The 19,583-nt window shown below is 44.9% G+C and overlaps 1 protein-coding gene across 14 annotated transcripts in view; it reads right to left on the bottom strand.

The window, feature by feature from the left end:
• APBB2 (amyloid beta precursor protein binding family B member 2) overlaps positions 1 to 18,153 on the bottom strand; it is a 375,292-nt gene extending 357,139 nt beyond the window's left edge. For 4 of the 14 annotated variants that reach the window (XM_072806682.1, XM_072806762.1, XM_072806734.1 and 1 more), the window contains exon 1: positions 17,933 to 18,142. The gene's annotated coding sequence lies outside the window, so the exon portion shown is untranslated. Of the gene's footprint in view, positions 1 to 17,200; positions 17,385 to 17,932 lie in introns of those variants that run through there. The other 10 variants (XM_072806648.1, XM_072806707.1, XM_072806701.1 and 7 more) reach the window with 6 other exon arrangements.
• Between the last annotated feature and the right edge of the window lie 1,430 nt (positions 18,154 to 19,583).

The following is a 19,583-nucleotide window of genomic DNA, read 5'->3' as shown; positions in this document are numbered from 1 at the left end:
TTGATACAAGATTTGCTAGTTCTAAAATCGCTCCTCTGAATAAGGAGCAGTTAAAGGTTTGAGATTCAAGGGTTTCTTTCCATACAAAGTAAACAGGACATAACCAAAATGTAAACACACTTTAAGTACATGAGAAATGTTCTTTATCATGAAAAAGCCAGTATTTCCCCAGAGTGGAACCCAGTTAATATGCGAGAAAAACTTCAAGTATTTATAATCTACTTACTTTCTACTCTCTTGATTTATTATACACCTTCACTCTTTCCACTTTAGGCAATACCTTTGAGTTTTGGCCAATGAGCAATAATTAAACAGTATTCTATAAGAGTGACCTATTTGATTTTTTTTTTAAACTATCAATAAAAGTGCCCACTCCTTCTGAAAGCTAATGATTCCCTGGGGTCTATAATTAACAGTTTAAGATGACATGCAGTTTTCAAATTTTAATAAAAATTAGCCTTCAGGGATCCCTGGGTGGCGCAGCGGTTTGGCGCCTGCCTTTGGCCCAGGGCGTGATCCTGGAGACCCGGGATCAAATCCCACGTCGGGCTCCCGGTGCATGGAGCCTGCTTCTCCCTCTGCCTGTGTCTCTGCCTCTCTCTCTCTCTCTCTCTCTGTGACTATCATAAATAAATAAAATAAAATAAAAAATTAGCCTTCATGGAAAATGTAAACAAAGTATACAATTCTTCAAGTAAACAGGTATTTCAAGTTTCTTCCATTGATAGCATCCCTATTCTTCCAGAGTCTAGTGTCAAACTTGTATACTCACTCTATATCAACTGTATTTTGCTCATCTATTAATCATGAGAATTATGTCCACCATACACTAGCAGCCTGATTTTCTCTATATACTAGGGAAGTAACCAAAAACTTTCAAAACAAGTTAATTCGGAATCTGGCTCTTTAAATAAACTTGGGGAAAATCTCTGGCATGTGTAATGTTTAACCAACCCACTACTCAGGAATTATTCTTCGAAATGGTTTTGTTGGAAGGTGTCACTGTTAACTAATGAATACATTTTGCTAGCATCACCTAGATTGTGATAAGGACCACATGAGTGCCATAACTCATCTTAAATATTAAAATACAGGGATGCCTGGGTGGCTCAGCGGTTGAGCACCTCCCTTCAGCCCAGGGTGTGATCCTGGGGTCCCAGGATCAAGTCCCACATCGGGTTCCCTACATGGAGCCTGCATCTCTCTCTGCCTGTGTCTCTGCCTCTCTCTCTGTGTCTCTCATGAAAAAATAAAATCTTTTTTAAAAAATTAAAATATAGCATTTAAGTCAGGATGTACTATAGGCCAAAGCTAGTCAAAGCAAACTGTAGAGGAAATGATATTTCCTAAAATCAAAGTCTTGACCTGAAATTCTATCTGCCTTCCATCAACTTTCCAGACTCAAATAGAAGTGGAAGTCTAAGAGGTTATCCCAAAGGACAGTTATTTCGGAAGATATGAACGACCCATTTAAAAAAAAAAAAAAAAAGTAACAGCCTTCCTTAGAAAAAGATCATTATTAACATGGAATAATTTAGCAAGTAAAATTCTATTTTATTAGCACACCACATTAAAATGCAATTTTCAGACTAATATATTTACAGACATTTCAAGACTGCCAGTTGCTCACCCCTAGTAACTGGAACTGATCCTATGTAATTATTCTCAGGACAAGATGCTTAGTGATTAGAGAAATAACGGATTTTTTTCCCAAAGAGAAACAGTAAGCCCCAATTACATCATTTAAAAGTATTTATTAACCCCATAAAAAATATAGAAATTTTCTTTGTTTAAAAAGGCAATTAGAAAAAGAAAGTGCAAAGCAGCTACAATCACAACCAAACACAGTTTGTGGTTCTGACATGTACTTTCTCACACCAGTTGGTCCTAGATACCCTCCACTTCCCTAGGGAATTCCAGATTTTATAACCTGGTAGATATTGTATCTTAGGAAAATATTAATTTAAGAGTATGCAGTGTGTGTGTGTGCGTGCATGCACACGCAGGGATACATGCAGCGTTCACATGTACTAAGTGCTTTTCCCCAGTGCCAAGTTCTATCCTCATAATCTACATTCAGCTCAATCCTATCACCTGTTAGCTGTGTGCCCGTGGAGGTTGATGAGCCTCAGATTCCCCCACCTACATCAGAGGATAATTACAGCAGCTTCCTCATAAAGTGTGGGACCCAGGTGATCCCTGGGTGGCTCAGCTGTTTGAAGCCTGCCTTTGGCCCAGAGTGTGATTCTGGAGTCCCGGGATTGGGTCCTGCATCAGGCTCCTGCATGGAGCCCACCTCTCTCTTCCTGTGTCTCTCATGAATAAATAGAATCTTTAAAAAAATAAGGTGTGGGACCCAATGATGCCCTCCATGTAACACATTTGCCACAGTGACCACTGTCTCACAGTAAGTGCTCAATAAACATCAACCCTTATCATTTCTTTTTTTTTTTAAGATTTTATTTATTTATTCATAAGAGACACAGAGGGAGGGGCAGAGACACAGGCAGAGAGACAAGCAGGCTCCATATGGGGAGCTCGATGTGGAACTCAATCCTGGGACTCCAGGATCACACCCTGAGCCGAAGGCAGGTGCTCAACTGCTGAGCCACCCATGTGTCCGAAACCCTTATCATTTCTATGGGATCCTCCCACAAGTGAGGAAAAAGAGGTAACTTGCTCAGGATCACTGTGCTGATAGAGGCAGACCCAGGATCAAAGCCCAACCCACAGGTCTTTCAAAGATATCAAACTATAATAAGAGGCATAAAACACATGGAGGGAATATCATTCACATTCTCTGAAGATAATACAAAGCAGGGAATGAGGTAACAAGGAAAACCAAGAACATGTAGTTGAATATAAAGGCTAAAAACCTGCTACAAATCATAAACATCTTTCCATTTGCCTTTTCTAGAAGAACTACCTTTTCCTTGAGGGGGGTTTGGGTGATTCAGCTGACTAAGTGTCTGACTTTGGCTCAGGTCATGATCTCTGGGTCTTGGGAATGAAGCCCCACTCAGCAGAGAGTCTGCTTCTCCCTCTCCCTCTGTCCCTCCCCGTGTTTGTGCAAGTGTGTGCACTCTCTCTCTCTCTAATAAATAAAATCTTAAAAAGAAATAAAATATTTTAATTCTGAAAAGTCTGTCAATTTGATCAAGGACCATCTTCTCTTTTTTTATGGTGAAAAAATTTATATTTAGATTTATAGCCATCTGGACTCAGTTTAGATGATCCCAACCTGATCAAGATGTTGACCTTGTCCATATCAATGTCATTGAGCTTCTTCACAGCCTGTTTGATCTGGTGCTTATTGGCCTTGACGTCCACAATGAACACAAGTGTGTTGTTGTCTTCTATTTTCTTCATGGCTGACTCAGTAGTCAGGGGGAACTTGATGATGGCATAGTGATCAAGCTTGTTTCTCCTGGGGGCGCTCTTTCAAGGATATGTGGGCTGCCTTCGGAGACCCAGGGTCTTGGGTCATTGGGATATAGGTGCCTTATGGATCTTCCTTTTTTTTGTGACTGTGCAAGCCTTTCAGCACCGCTTTCTTAGCTTTCAAAGCCTTTGCTTTGGCTTCGGCTTTGGGAGGGGCAGGGGCTTCCTTCTTTGCCTTTGGCACCATCTTTGTGAAAGAAGGACCATCTTCTATAGCACAATAACACATGGGGGATGATCTAGAATATCTGGTCAACCTACTGGCCATTTCAACACAAAGTAATCAAAAGAGTGGCGCTCATTTTCACATCTTATCACAATAAATCCTCCCAACCAGGAAGGAATCATTCTAGATATTTTACAGATGGAGAAATCATGGCTCAGGCAGAGAAACCACCTATATCCACCTTCCCAGCGCAAGGCCCAAGCTGAAACTTGGCCCTGTCCAGACCTAAAGTCTACACTCTCTTTAGAACAACACGGATGAGGCAAAAGAAAAGTTAGGCTACATAGTCACTTGGCTTTGAGGAAACACTCAACAAAATAAGTGGGGGAAGTGCCACAATTTTGGAGGACATTCAAATGAAGATTAATTTTTACCAAATTGTTTCATTTCCAAAGTAGAAGTCAGTAACAGATACGGCCAAAAATATGTCCCACATAGAGCATATTCAATTCACAATTTTGAACTTGTCTTGAGTCAGTGTTCATTTCTCATAAATGAAAGCTTCTGGAAAGGCAAGAACTTGGCATCTAGTTCAGGTTGAGTGGCACCTATGCCCACCTCCCCCCAAGGTCTTGGGGTCTTTGCCTACTGCACCCTTCAGAGTTTCAGCCCCAGTGGCAGGCTGCACAAAGATTAGAACACACCCAGAGTAGCTTCAGCCTAATGTGAGGACACAGGACCAGCTCTCTCTCTCTCTAAGATTATACTTCCTTTGCTTTTATTATGGTAAAATACACATAAAAAAATTCACCATTTTAACCATGTTTAGGTATACAGTTCTGTGGCATTAAATACATTCACACTGTTGTATGACCATCACCACCACACATTCTTAGGACTTTTCCATCTTCCCCAAATCATACTGTGGATCCGTTAAATACCACCTCCCCATTCCCCCTGCACCACAGCCCCTGGCAACCACCTTTCTACTTTCCGTCTCCAGGAGTTACACTATTCTGGGTACCATAAATACACTCATACAACATCAGTGCCTTTGTGATTGGCTTACTTCACTAAGCATATTGCCGTTCTTTTTTGTTTCCAGTTAGTCTCCTTGAAGAAACACCCTGAAATGCACATCCTCTAGAGGACATAAAAATGAACATGTGAGAAATTTTTTTTTCCCTTCTACTACTTACTAAAAGGATATCAAAACAGTAACAATGGTCAGGGAAGAAGAATGAGAAAGCCAACAAAATCCCCCAAAATCCCACAACACAGCCACTCCATTTTTATCTCTATTCTGTCTTTCATCATCTTTTGCTTTATGCAAGTGAAATCTGCATAAATACATCATATTGAGTATCCTTTAACTTAACTATCAATCAAAATGATACACCTTCAAGCTTTTCAAAAATTAACTTCCAAGGTCAACGCCAAGGAAAAATAAATGTGCTTTCATGAAAACTTGTATCTGCTGAGCTCTCGCATTGCCTGAAGTTTCACTCTCATATGATGAAATTGTCTTTGGCAAACGGAACCATCCCGTGTAATAGTTGGTACTGCAGAAAGAGGGCAACAGCTTCACAAATGTTTACACAAAAACCATTTAAATGTTAAGCAAAAATGTACATAAACTCCAAATGTGGCCATTCATCCTACTGTTATCTCTCTCAGTGGAAAAGAGCATGACGGCATCTAATGAAAATCCTGTTTTCTTCCCAGGGAATAAAAATAAAAATGTCACAAATCAACATTCTCCCCCACTTTCTTTTTTTATATTGATTTTTCTTGCAATTCACATGTTCTCAGAACTAAGCTAGGAAAAAGACAAAATTTAATAAAACTTCACATCTTATTTTCATTTCTTGTTTCTACTTGTGGCCTGTAAAATATATATATATATACACAGTTGGATCTAGTAACAGTAAAGGAAAATGATTTCAGATGAAATAACACCTAAGTCAGCAGGAGATGACTTTGATTGGGAGACAATTACACCAAAGTCAAGGGAATACAAGACTTCCTTTATTTATTCTAGTAGAAATAACCTCAAATCCTAGAAAAAAAGACATTTTTAGAAAATGACACTGACCCAATTGCTAGGTCTCATGAATAAGAGCAGGGAGTGTTATTTCTGTTGCACCTCACCTCACACAATTTCTTCCCAAAGCACTGAAATACATTTAGCTTGAATGCAGGGTTTTGGGCTACTACATAATTGAAGACATGGAGATCCTGTCCACAATAATGGTATCTGACATATCCACCACTCATACTAAATTTCGTATTTCATTTAGAGAGAGCAGAATGCATGAGAACAGAGTACCCAAACACGAAGGACCCAAAAGGACTAATCATTCCAAAATCTTGACTTAGGGACATCTTCTTTAACTCTATTATCAGTCAGGCCCCAGTGCATCTTTCTAGAAATTGCCACAAGGACAAAAAAAATTGGTAGTACCAGAAGGGGTCTCCTCTCAACCCTGACAACTAACTCAAATGTTCTTTTACTCTCAATTATTTTACAGAAAGACTCATCCCAGGCTCTCCCTTAAATGAAACTTTTCAGTGAGCTTGTCCCACTGTGAAACTTTCCTGGCTTGCTGTATCAAACCAGGACCATAAAGATTAACAAGAGAGGCACCTGGGTGGCTTAGTACCTGAGCATCTGCCTTTGGCTCAGGTCATGATCCAGGGGTCCTGGGATCAAGTCCCACATCGGGGTCCTTAAGGGAGCCTGCTTCTCTCTCTGTCTATGTCTCTGCCTCTCTGTGTCTCTCATGAATAAATAAAATCTTAAAAAAAAAAAAAAAAAAGGTTACCAGAGAAGAAAACTTCAAAAAGACCCTGTCCATCTGCTCTGACTTCAGGAAGGGCCAAAATCTAGGTTGAAAGGAAGATTCTAAAACATCAGCAAAAACTCAGAATACAGTGTCTGATCCAGGTTTATTATTCATAAATAAGGCTCACCCTTAGGCACTCCAAGCAGGTCACTCCTTTCCCCCCACTTTACTTAGGGTGAGTGGACACCCAAAGCAATGAAGAAGACAATGACGTCATAAGAGGAACAACTCGATCGCAAACCATTCTTTGTGAAAGCAACTGAGGCTAAAGCATGTGCAGGAACAGCTTGAATCCCATGTGACACTCCAGCAGGCTCCTCCCTGAATGCAGCAAATGAGCAATGATCTCTCAGACTCTAAAGGCCATTTATCTTTGGACCCAAATCAATAGGTCTGATCAACTAGGCAGGAGGCTTTTGGAAAACCAATATGAGAATTCCCTCCTCTGCCTCTTCTTCAACAATCAAAGTCACCAAAGGGTAAGTGGGACGTGAAGAGGAGAGAAAAGTCTGTGTCACATGAAATACTCTTTTTAGGTGCGCACAAAGCAGCACCTTTACAGCTGGTTGTCTGAGGTGTGCAAGAAAAAACATCAGTTGAGAGCAAGCACACTGTGCAAAACTGGCCCACAGGCAAATGCTGGATTAAATGAACTTTCTTTTCAGTAGGACTTCCTGAATATATTAATGGAAAGAGAAAGTACATGCAGTTTTCTGAACTTGATGGCAGAAGTCTTTATTCCCAACATATTCCCAGTCACTCTGGATTCACTCATCACCCTCTGGGAAGTACTGTGGCAAGTACTGCTTTGGATGTTGTGGAAGCAAGGTTAGAGCCCATATCTGGATAAGCATGCACATAATAAAGGTGACATCAATCCAGTCTTCAAAACTAGAGAGGTATTAGGGCTCCCCAAAAAGATGTTTTAAAGTTAGGTCCTCTGCAGCATTCTCGTGCCCTTCAATTGCACCTCTCTATGTCATGATCTTGATAGACCTGGTCGTCACTTCCTGCCACTCAGGACACAGCCAAATAGACACCTACTCACCACGTGATCTGAAGGAGCCCACTGGGCACTTTTCATGACATCACCCATCTCTGTCTTCTTCATGGCACCTCCCACCCAGAAAGCAGGAGTGTTTTACTCAGTGCCATATCCTAGGGCCTACTGGCACATAGCAGGTGTTCAATGAACATTTATGGACTGAGTGAGTACATGAAGTGTTCTAGCCATCCCTCTCACTGGCTTGGAAGAATGATTACTTAAACATCTGGTTACATTTAAGACCAGTTCAGTAAGATTTATTACTTCAAATAAAGAGGCCACAGTTATGCTATGGTCGCTAAATTAAATGACATCTGCATTTCTTTTGGATGCCTATTTTCATACTAAGCTGACTATTTAAAGACCTTTCTAGAATTTAGACACCGAACCACATAGTTAACTGGCTCTTGTGTTAACCAACCGCATGCCGATGTCCTTAATCCTTAACATCATGGTATAAACCTATACCGTCACAACTGGGGGTAGACTGTCAGAAGAACTAGGTGTCACACATGTTCTGGGGCATATTTATTAAAGCTTCCAATGACAAAATTACTTCTTATTCACAAATTCATTCTTTGACAGAGAATGACTGAGCATCCAGGATTTCTAAGCCCTGAGAGCACAAAGACAAACCAGTAGCAGTGTCATCCCTCAAGGGGTTACAGGTTAGGAGCCAAGCCAGGGAGGTAAGCAGGTGCAATGCAGTGTGACCCAAAGGGCACGATGGAGGACAGGGTACCAGGCGCTCACTGTGGCAGCAAGAGCCAGTCATCCTGTTCTGGGTAACCGTGTCCCCAGTGGTCTTCCAAGTGTGGTCCCCAGTCCAGCAGCATCAACATCACCTGGGAAATTGTCAGAGGTACGGATTTTGACTGGGCCACATCACAGGCCTCCGAATCAGAAATTTGGGGGGTGAGACCAGCAATGTCTACTTTAGTAAGCCCTTGGGTCATTCTGACACACACTGAGGTGGATGATGATTAAGCCACTTTGTGGAGGAGGAACAAAAAAAGTCAAGGAAGTGAAGAATACACAGACAATAAGGATGGTTGCAGGTGACGGGAACACAGGATAAGAGCCCGAAGGCCAGAGAAAACCAGGCATGTTGAAAGAACGGTGTGGCTCAAAGCTCAGAGCAAGAGATGGAAAGCAAAGCAGTATCATGAAGGGTACCAGGTGCGATGCCAAGAAGCTGGCCCATCGTCGTGAGGGCAGTGAGTGAGGAGCCCCTGGAGGGCTGGGATGGGCATGCCCGGACCTGTAGAGGATTTCTGAAGATCACCTTGGAGGCAATGCAGAGCATAAACAGAGAGGCCATGGGGGATGAGAGGTGATAGTAGTGGGACACAATCCGCAACAGCAGGGCTCCACGGGGGGGGGTCTGGGGTCAGGGGCGCCTTCCACGGCTGCACAGATGGAGGTGCCAGGCACGCTGTGGACTACCCTGAGCATCCCTTCCCTTTGGAAGCCTTGTCTGCCACACACCCCACGCACACACACACACCCCCCCAACCAGGGCAAATGCTGATCGAGAAGCACTAAGTACTTCCCACCTCCCCTCCTGGTAGCACACAGCACATTTTATCACAGTTGCCAGCTTTCCCTACAGCCAGAGAGCTTCAGGCAGGCAGAGACAGTGGCCATCCAGGTCGGTTTCCACCCTGGTCAGTTTCCACAGGCAGCATCTGGAACAGTGCCCAGCGCTTCGGAAGCCAAACTGAATGAATGGAGCTGGACAGGCCAGGAGGCCACTGAGAGGCCACTGCCCTCATCCGGGGATGAGATGACCGTGTCATCGGGAAGGAGTCAGAAAGCTTATGATGAACTGAACATCTTCATTTTTCTCCAGTCTGTGGATCCCATTCAAAACACAGAATGAAAATCTCTTCAAGTCAATTATGCTAGGAAAATTTGACAGTAAATTTGATCTGCTAAGTGGAGGCCACAAGTCAGCAAGGACCATGGTTTGAGCACTTTTGCAAGTGAAAATAAGACACAGTTCTAGGCCACAAAGACACTGTCACCTGAGATAACAAGTTTGCTCCCTTTTGTTTTCAGAACAAAACAAGACTCCGAAACCTTGAAGTAGAAGACCGAGACATTTTAAATCCCACTGACACAGCTTGCATCTTTGCTTTGATTTTTAGAAATGATTTCAAGCAGGCAGATGTTGTGACCCAATTACAGGGTATTTTAGAAGGAGTAGGCACCTAACTTGGGGGTGGAGCCGGTGGGCGTAGAGGGAAGAGTTAGTTAGTTACTAAGCAGGCACTACCACCTGCCTCTCAGTCTTGCATGGAATTTTATAGAGAAGGGAGCTGTGACAATCAGGAAGTAAGGCAGCTCTCCCCTGACCTGCTTCCTGTTTTCTCACCATTCCCAAAATAGACAGAGCTAAGGAAAATCGTAAATATATTTCTGCGCCCTCCAGGGAAAGAAAGGTTCATTAAGGGCATAAATTTGGGTCCCTGGGAAAAAAAGGATGAAAGACAAAGCTATCAAAGTCCTACAATCAAGAGGTGGAGAGAGTGAAAAATAAAATCTATGGACAAAAAGGAACCAGAGAAAGAAAAACAGTGGCCAGTTCTTACAGCAAATCATACTAAGAGGTGGTGCCACAAACTTGGCTGCCCTGGATTCCCTAAATTCAACCTCTTTGGAGTCAAAAGTTAGTTTTTGCTTAAAATAAATAATAACTGTTAAGATCTTCCTTTATGCCAAATATTATTCATTATTATATTTCTATATTAACTAACCGTATCATATATAGTATTCCTACTTATGGATAAGGGAACTAAAGCACTGTTAATTCTGTTCTCCACCTGTAATTCTGTAATTCTGTTGGCCTCAGTCATATGGCTGTTAAATTGCCCAGCAATATTGGAACTCTAAGAGTCTGGCTCTTAACCACCAAATCCCTACTACTTCCCTGCAGGGCTGTCTTGTGCATGTACTTCCTGTAGGACATTTACAAGCATCCTTGGCCTCTACCCTACTAGATGCCAGCAGTACTCCTTCCAAAGTCATGACAATCAGAAACATCTCCAGATAGTGACAATATTCCCTGGAGAGCAAAACTGCCCTCCTCCCTTGTTGAGAACCATAGCTATAAAGACTTGAAAGGGGGATCCCTGGGTGGTGCAGCGGTTTGGCGCCTACCTTTGGCCCAGGGCACGATCCTGGAGACCCGGGATCGAATCCCACGTCAGGCTCCCGGTGCATGGAGCCTGCTTCTCCCTCTGCCTGTGTCTCTGCCTCTCTCTCCCTCTCTCTGTGTGACTATCATAAATAAATAAAAATTAAAAAAAAAAAAAAAAAGACTTGAAAGGGCAAATCTCTAGGTTCTCTTTGGAAGGTGTGGCAAATCCCAGGTGTTGGATATGACAATTCTATGGAGGCAAGGAAAAATGGAAAAGGAGTTAGCTGAAGGGTTTTCTGTAGTGGGGGTTTACGGGAGTCCCTTGCCACAGCTCCTATTCCATGAGGCCTCTCCACTCCCATGGAGACAGGACCACTTGCTCAGACCTCACACACATGCCTCTACCGTAGCACCATACCATCAGTGCTCTGGTACATTCCTGTCTGTCTTCCTGAACTCTGCACAGTACCTGGCACAAAGTATGTCCTCAAAAAACATTTGCTGAACAAAGACATGAACAAAGAAAGCTAAGTTTTCCTGTCACGCACACACACAAAAAGTCTGTCTTCACTAGTGATCTGAAAAATGTATAAATAAATAAAGCTTGGTTACTGGAGAGGATAAGAGATTCTGGTCAGATACCAGAAGAACGTGAAGTTGAACCAGTGCTTCTCGAAGCATCTATACCCCTGTGAGTCCAGACTATGCCTCAGTTAAGTTCAGAAATTTTGTATTGGTTCACTTATGGAAAAAAATCAACTCAAGAAACCTAACTCATACTAAAGAAATTCTAATTTATTCACTTCCACTGACAAATAGTACTGCCTAGCAAATCAGCAGATCCACCTCTTTTGACCTCTCTTGCTCAGGTCAAAAGTCCCCTTGGGAAATCAAATGAAGATCAGAAGGTAAGAACAGAGCTGGCATCCAGGAGCATGCTGGATGCTCCCAAAGGGAGGAACCATCATCTGGGGTGCTGAAGTTCTTTCTCCAGACCCACCGCTTGGGCAACCAGAAATCTTGAGTCAGCCACAGGCAGCCGGAGAAACCTGGAAACACTCACTTCACCTTTTTCCAGTCATCGGAAGCCTCTGTCATTCTAGCATTGCCTCATGATAGACGCATGACAACTAATCAGATTCCAGTGTATTTTATTTACAACAGAAACATTCTAGACTGCAATCTGTCCAGAGAGGTTACACAGCAACGCCTAGTCAGACAAATTTAGAAATGATATTTGGATTTTCTGCTACTCAATTTGTATTCACATGAAAGAAATGCATATTGGAGCCATAATATGAAAGAACTAATTCCATCATTAAATATGTGGATTTAAAACATAAAAAATAAATAAAAATAAATAAATATGTGGATTTACAGTAATGTCCATTTTGAAAATGGATGAAAGGTGAAATTTTCACCTTTTCCCCAAATGGTGAATTTAGGAAGGTTCTTCACTCGTCAAGGAGGAGGTACCCCAAAGGACTAAGTGAAATGTTTCCTGTATAACACGAGGCACACAGTTGACCCTTAATTACCAAATGTTATTTCTTCATTCTGTTAGGATCTCCAGCAACCATGGGTGCCTTCATATTGATTACAGTTACAGGGAAAGTGTCACTGTTTACTATAAAGACTTTAGTGAAAAGGACCTCAGTTTCCTTATCTCTAAAATGGGAACAGCATCACAGCATTTTGTAAGACTTAAATAAGGTAATAGTGATAAAGCTCTTAACACAAAGAGCTCCATAATAACATTAATACTATATTATCAATGATGATCAGCAAGATCCAGATATCATTTAGCATAGATTTTTCAAATATCATCTTTAAATATATTATTTTCTTATCCTACTGTTTAAAACACAGTAATAATTTGGGTTTGCAATGCCTTGAGCAAATTATTCTTAAGGTTCCTCTAGCGATTCATCAAGGCTTGCTCTGGAAGACATGATATTGCAAAGGTCCAAACCAAGCTGGCTATTACACCACTTGTGTTTCTACGGCCTTGACTCCATCAGCATTTCCTAGAATCACCAACCCCATATTGCTAAAGTGTGCCGCCTTGGCAGAAAGAGGCCTGTGTGCAAAGAAACCAACACTAGGATCTGTCATTTTGAGGCTTTGCCTGCTGAAATTCACATTACAATCAGTTGTCCTTTCTGCTCTCAGACCCTCATCTTTCATTTTGGCACTTCCATTGACATTCTTGGGCTATAATTCAAAAATATCTGCTGGTTCCCAGAGCACTTTCAAAATTAGCTTCTTCTAAGCTCCTAAGACCCTGAGTCTATACCAGTGACCCTACATTCCTGGAAGGCCCAGAGGCCCCATCAACCCACCCATAAGCTCTAGTTTGGCTTGGCCTCCACTATTCATTCTATCCCAAGGGCATGGCTCTCAACATCTCAAACCCGGCTTCCCAGACTTATCAATTTCATGGACCATTAAGCTGCCAAATAAAAATATTCCCATCAAATCATAAAAGAATTCTTATCCCCAAATCAGAAGGGTATAGTCTCAGAGAAAAAAGGACACATCTCCTCAATTGGACACACTTACAAAATATTCACTACAACATCATCATTATTTTGATAAGGACAGCAAACACATCACTCACAGCAATGGCCATGGACCTAATACTGTGCTTTGCACTTTTAAATTTTGAGTGGAAGCTAAAATCTGACGTATAGGGCATCAGGGAAACATTACATCTTATACCACTGTGATGCCAAGCCTTCCTTCTTTAAAAACAGTGTTTCCCTTCACTATCTAGAGCTCTCTGCAAGTTCTCTCCAGCCTCATGCCCCTAGGTACACACTCCTAGCTCAGTTATAAAACTACATTCTTCTTAGTCAATTTTAAAAGAAAAACACAAACCCAAACTACTCTTCCTCCCACTCTAAGCATTCCTAAAGCATAAAGTTACACTTTAAAAACCTCAGCTAGGGATCCCTGGGTGGCGCAGCGGTTTGGCGCCTGCCTTTGGCCCAGGGCGCGATCCTGGAGACCTGGGATCGAATCCCACGTCGGGCTCCCGGTGCATGGAGCCTGCTTCTCCCTCTGCCTATGTCTCTGCCTCTCTCTCTCTCTCTCTGTGTGACTATCATAAATAAATAAAAATTAAAAAAAAAATAAAAATAAAAACCTCAGCTATTACGTAGCAGACAAAAATCTTGCAAGATTTCCACAGGAGGCAAAGAGTAGTTCACCTTATCTATAATCACTGTCAAATCATTAATAAGCAAAGAAACAACTTAATCCATAATTCCATACCATTCATTTTTCCATGTTCTCTTCCCATATTTCTCCATAGAAGTCTGTACATCTCATGTACCAATAAATTTCACAGTAAGACTTTTCTGATGATAAGAGTAATGCCTGTCCTAGCATCCATTCAGTGCTTAGGAAAGCAGGTAAGATTCAAACATTATAGAAATAAGATTATGCAGAAAGGGAATGTCTCCTATGAGTCTACACCTAAAGGCCTCTAATACTTTTAAACTGATGTAGGCTTCTTACTTTTTGCCAACTTGTAGTGACTTGACTGTCTTCTGCTCTTTGTGTGCTTCCTCTCTTATGGCTCTCACCTCTTGTTCAAAGTTATCACTCCACTCCTACCAAATGCCCAGCAACCCTGCAGCCTGGTTAATACCAGAAGCGCTTCACTTCTGTCTGTTTCATTCACTGTCTGTTTATTATCAACTATTAAAATATGGGTAACAACCCTGGCATCTCCTCCCCTGCCCCACTGAAAGGTTCATTCAGGACATTGAGCTTTGGGAGCATCGTGAAAGCAAAGTGCACTACAAACACCAAAAGGACCAGTTTCCTTTGCTTTCTGACCCATCACCATAAATTGCCAAGAGAAAAAACAAAAAAAGTTCACAATCTTGCCAAAGTAGAGTAGGTCCATTGCACCAGCCACAACTCCTGTTTACTGCAGTAGCTGACCCTGGACACCTGGACACCTGATGATGAGAATTTTATTCTAGAGACCAAGGGCTACATTTCTAATCAAAGGCTAAAGAGAGAGAGGATGGAGACATGGAACAGGCTGGCCAAAATTTCACTTAAGTGGGCCCGACACCCAAGACACAGGACACCTTCCTCTGTGGCGGCTTCTTTCTCAGCTTATCTGCATGCCCAAGAGCAGAGACTCACCTCAGAAGATGCTATGAAACAGTTTCAAATATCTAGTGTGCTTTATCCAAATCTAATCATCCCCTTATCTCCTACCTAGACTTGGAAGGGCCACAGAGTTAATTTTATGACAACCATTCTTTAACAAAAACTAAAAAGGCAGCCAGGATTTGGCCAAAAAAAGGGCGGGGCAGGGGGGGGGGAGATTCCTCAAAGCAGGACAGGCCAGACTCTGCGAAACACAAAATCACCTTCATGTAATGCTCTACATGCAGTACCCCCTCCTCCAAAGGTTGCATCATAGACCCTTGAAACCAGACAAAAGAACTCAACAGGCATCCAGAGAGTGCACTGTACTGCAACTCTCTCATTTTACAGATGGAAAAACTGAGGCCCAGAAAAATAAACTGACATTCCCAAGATCACACACAGTAAGTTAAAGTAGCAGAAGAGTCTGGCCCAGAAGGCAAGTGTTGGAAGTCACTGGCTGATGGTCTTTGCACCAAATCCCACCAGGCTACTGCAGAGAATCTGTCACTCTGACTCTGACAAGCCATTGCAACTGTATCAGGTTGATACAGAGCAGGCATTAAACAAATATCCTTAACCCAAAGAAGGGAAATAAGTATCACCCACATAACTAGTAATACCTTCTTAAAATACTTTCCTAAAAGTCTTACAGCTATGGAAAATTCAAGGTGTTATAATATCAGACTAATGTCTATTTTAAAAGTGTAACTGGGGTGCCTGGATGGTTCAGTGGGTTAAGCATCAGATACTTGATTTCAGCTTAGGTCCTAATCTCAGGCTAGTGAGTTCAAGCCCCACATTGGGTGTGAAGCCTATTGAAAATATATTTTTTTAAAGTGTAACTAAAAAAAAGATGCAGAGAAACAACATTATATTTTCCTTAAAAGATAAATTTAGATATTCTGACATCAGAGTTGTCCCCATAACCCTGTACTAATATTATGGCAAGCTTTTTAGTATTAACTCCTGTTGTAATAGAGGGGGAAAAATTTCAGTATTTTTCTGGTGGCAGGAAAAGAAACAGTCATTAAAAAGTTGAAACATGACATAAAAAGAATAACAATTTTAAAATACGTTATCTTTATACATGTGGATTCTTGCAACACTTAGTAGTCTTTTCTTAAATAATTCTGTAGTCTCTTATTCACATTACTCCAGTTAAATGTAAAATGCCGATCTTTTACACTTCAGTTCATTAAGCTTTTCCACTACCACTTTATAAAAGTTTCAGAAAGTGCTGAATGGTGCTGGCTGCTTGAGGGCGAATTATCTAGTCAAAAGCATCCTTTGGAAAAGAGAATAGAAGTTCAAGAAAACTCCTTCCCTAGAAAACAATCTCAACTTTAGAATCCTTTCTCAAAGGCTCTGAGCAAATATCTAGGGATATCCCTAGATACTGAAGACTCCAAGTGATGGGGGGGGGGGGGGGGCCACACAGTAAAATGATGACAAAAGGCCAGCAACAGAAATCTTGATCTGCTTGCTTCTCCCCTGGTGTTCCGACCACTAGCCCATTGTACTCTACTGCCACCTGCGTTCTCCCGGCATCTCCCCCAGCGCAGACGCTTCTCACCCATTTGCTACATGCCATCCCTTGCAATAAAGTGCATTTCTAAGATTCTGCAAGTTACGACAAACAATTGTTGAGCAATTATTGTTCTCAAGCTACAAACGGAAAACACATCTGAGCGGCTACCGAAGTTCCAGAAGAAATCCCCCTTTAAAGAGTATATCCCTGAAAGGCCAGCTCCACCAAGTCAGGCATCCTTCATTATCATGGCCATTTGAGGACAAACGGAAGCCCGTGACAAGGAAAAATAAATAAATAAAGGCTTACGAGACCTAAATCCAGAACGACAGATCAGGGTGCCACTGTTGGGTGGTTTAAATCGGTCAAGTATCAGAACAAATGACACACAGTTGCCAATCTCGCAAAGTTTCCTCATTTCTTGGAACTGAAAGCAGCACTGCTGGCATCGTTTTATGACAACCCTTCAGAGATCTCACCTAAGTGATCGTGTGCAAAGGGACACCAGTGATGGAGGGACTTCTCAACACTATGCCCTCCGAGAGTCCAGTCCTGCCCGGGCTTCCAACACTGACCCTTATTTCCAGTCCCCCCCCCCACCACCACCACCACCACTCAATCCACCCAAAAACGCTTGTTGACAGTCATGGCTCTAAACTGCGCAGAACTTGACTACAAAACGGCTACAACCGAAATCTGATTTCTCCAACGTATTTTTGTTTAATGCGAGCCCCACGCCCCCTCGGCCCTCGGGCCCCTGCCCCCTCAGCTCCAGAGACCACCTGCGGTCCAGACCACCTTGCATGGTTTCCTTGGGACTCCGCATCCGTCCCTCCGCCCAGCACTGTCCCCATCGCACCAATGTCATTTCCAGCGTCCGACCCTCCACGCGGCGCGGCGGGCGGCGGAGGGGCTCTCGGGACCCCGGGGCCCGCCTCCCCGGTTCGGTCCCCTCCGCACAGCCATTTTCTAGCTCAAACGCTCCGTGCCTGCGCGGGGGAAATGAACTTTTCCCCCCTTGGTCTCCCGGCGGCCAGCGTCGGAACCCCGAGGAGCCGGCGCCGCCCGCCCCGGGAGGGAGGGGAGCCCAGCCGCGCGGCGCGCAGCCGAGGCCGGTGCCCGGGCAAGGGGGTGTGCGCCCTGCCCGCCGGCGCCCGCCCTCCGCCGTGCGCTCCGCAGCCCCACCCGGGCGCACCCCCTGCGGCCCCGTCTCCCGCGCCCCAGGCCCGGCCAAGCCCGGGCTGCCGCGGGAACGAGGGCGCCGGCAAGCGAGAGGGATGCAAGTCCAGGAGTGCGCCCGCGGTCGCCGGGCCGCCCCGCCGGCCCTGCGGCGCGAGCGCGGGGCGCCCCGGACTCCGCCACCGGCGCCCGCTGCAGAGGCGGCGGCAGCTGCTGCAGCTGTGGCTGCGGCGGGGCGGGCGGCAGGGGCCGCGCAGCCCCGGGGCCGGCAGGAGAGGAGCAGCCGCCGGGGCTGCACGCAGCCGCTCGTCGCACGCCGCTGCCGCTGCCGCTGCCGCTGCCCGGCTCTGCCGCCGGCACTCCCGGGCCGCCCGGGGTCCAGGGCACAAGCCAGGAAGAAGGCGAGGCTCACCGGCGGTGCGCGCCGCGCTCGCTCCGGCCCCGGCGCCCGGCGGCTCGGCTCCAGTCTCGCCTTCTCCCCGGAGCGCCCGGATCAGCTGCGGCTGCAGCGCACGAGCTTCCTACTTGAGACCAGGACGGGCTCCGCGACTGAGCATGCCCAGTGCCGCTCGGCGAGTCCCGCGCAGGCAGCGGCGCCGGCCAGATTCCACTTCTCCAGGCTTTGGCGGCGGCTGCGCGACGAGAGGCTGGAGGGGCCCGGCCGCGCGGGGGCCGAACCGGGAAAGGCGGGGCCGGGGGCGGGGGCCGAGGAGGAGGGGGCGGGCCGCGCTCCTAGGGCGACCCCTGCAGGCAGAGGCTCGCGGCCTCTGGGACCCTCGGTGCCCCGCTCGCCGCGGAGGACGGCAGGGAGGCAGGGGCGCCCGGGAGGCGCGATGCAGCCCAGCATCCCCTCCATGCGGCCTGGCGTCTGTCTGCACCAAAAGGCAGCTGGGCAGCCTCGTCCCCGGCCAGTCCTTTCCCCCGCACGTCTGCAATCCTTTATAATGGGAAAATGCACCCAGAGGAAAGCTGCCCACACCCACCCAGCTGCAACTTGGAGGCGAGAACTTCTGCCTCCTTATCCAGAACCCCAGGCGTATGCCACACACACACACCACCCCTTGATGTGAAAATCACAGCAAGATCACTTCAGGGGAGAAACATACCTGCAAGAGGAGAAAAGCATAATTTCCTTTTCACCTCCAGGAATATTACCTATAATTCGATTTGTAAGCAGACGAGCAGATGCCTGAGAAGAAGGGATACTCAGTAAGCAGGAATCAGCGCTCTGCTCTGGACACTGCGGCTGGCATCCCCCAAGCATCCCCCAAGCATCCCCCAAGCATCCGTGGGGGGTTGTTCTTCACCAGTGCGGTGGTCCTCAAGCTGGAGGCTGCGTCAGAATCATCCCAGGGCTCGACAGCAATAAACTGACAGGTCTCACTCCCAGAGTCTCTGAATGAGTAGGTGTGCAGTGGGCCCAAAGCATCTGCACATCCAACAAGTTCCCAGGTAACGCTGGTGCCGCGGCCCCGAGGACCACACTCTGAGAACCATCACTATACATACACGCACAGCCTTATCGATGATCTGTGTCAGGAGGATTATCCTAAAAGTGAATTAATAGTGGCTAGGAGGTTATGGCTTCTCCTCATCCTCTTCCCCAAACTTCCAATATGCTCTAATTCCTCAAATAATTCCTCTAATTCCTTATTCTCCGTGTGAGGTTTCTGTGTGGTTGTGACCGGCAGTGCTTTATTGCTTCCAATACCATGTATGTATGGAGGATCCTCAAGGTCTCAAGGAAGCCTGGGAATACCACTGAATAAAAAAAAACCCAGACCCCCTGCCTTCGTAAAGCTTCCAGTCCAACGAGGTGGACAGACATCCACCAAATAATCACTCAAAAAATGTCATATATTGGGATCCCTGGGTGGCTCAGGGGTTCAGCGCCTGCCTTTGGCCCAGGGCATGATCCTGGGATCCCGGGATCGAGTCCCACATCGGGCTTCTGGCATGAAGCCTGCTTCTGTCTCTGTCTCTCTCATGAATAAATAAATTTTTAAAAATCTTTTTTAAAATGTCATATAAAACACGGAGGATGCTAGGAGAGAGCTCTACTA

The sequence above is a fragment of the Canis lupus genome, chromosome 2 (genome assembly GCF_048164855.1).
Source record: "Canis lupus baileyi chromosome 2, mCanLup2.hap1, whole genome shotgun sequence".
NCBI lineage: Eukaryota > Metazoa > Chordata > Mammalia > Carnivora > Canidae > Canis > Canis lupus.
Note: the sequence above shows the minus strand (reverse complement) of the source record. Positions and strands in the feature narration are given on the sequence as shown.